Consider the following 644-nt stretch of genomic DNA (forward strand, 5'->3'; position numbering starts at 1 on the left):
GTGGTGGTGGTGGTGTTGTTGGTGGGGGTGGTGGGGGTGGTGGTAGGGGTGTTGGTGTTGGTGGTGGTGGTGTTGATGGTGGGGGTGGTGGTGGGGGAGGGGTGGTGGTGGTGTGATGGTGGGGGTGGTGGTGGTGGGGGTGGTGGTGGTGGTGGTGGGGGTGGTGGGGGTGGTGGTGGTGGGGCGTGGTGGGGGTGGTGGTGGGGGTGTGGGGTGGTGGGGTGGTGGTGGTGGGGGTGGTGGTGGGGGTGGTGGGGGTGGTGGTGGGGTGGTGGGTGGGGGGTGGTGGTGGTGGTGGTGGGGTGTGGGGGTGGTGGTGGTGGGGGTGGTGGGGGTGGTGGTGGGGGTGGTGGTGGGGGTGGTGGTGGTGGTGTGGTGGGGGTGGTGGGGGTTGGTGGTGGGGGGGTGGTGGGGGTGGTGGTGGGGGTGGTGGGGGTGGTGGTGGGGGTGGTGGGGTGGTGGTGGTGGTGGTGGGGGTGGTGGGTGGTGGTGGTGGGGGTGGTGGTGGGGTGGTGGTGGGGGGTGGTGGGGGTGGTGGTGGGGGTGGTGGTGGGGGTGGTGGTGGTGGGGGTGGTGGTGGTGGGGGTGGGGGTGGTGGGGGTGGTGGGGGGGTGGTGGGTGGTGGGTGGTGGTGGTGGGGGTGG

This window comes from Lampetra fluviatilis, chromosome 61 (genome assembly GCF_964198595.1).
Source record: "Lampetra fluviatilis chromosome 61, kcLamFluv1.1, whole genome shotgun sequence".
Classification (NCBI taxonomy): Eukaryota; Metazoa; Chordata; class Hyperoartia; order Petromyzontiformes; family Petromyzontidae; genus Lampetra; species Lampetra fluviatilis.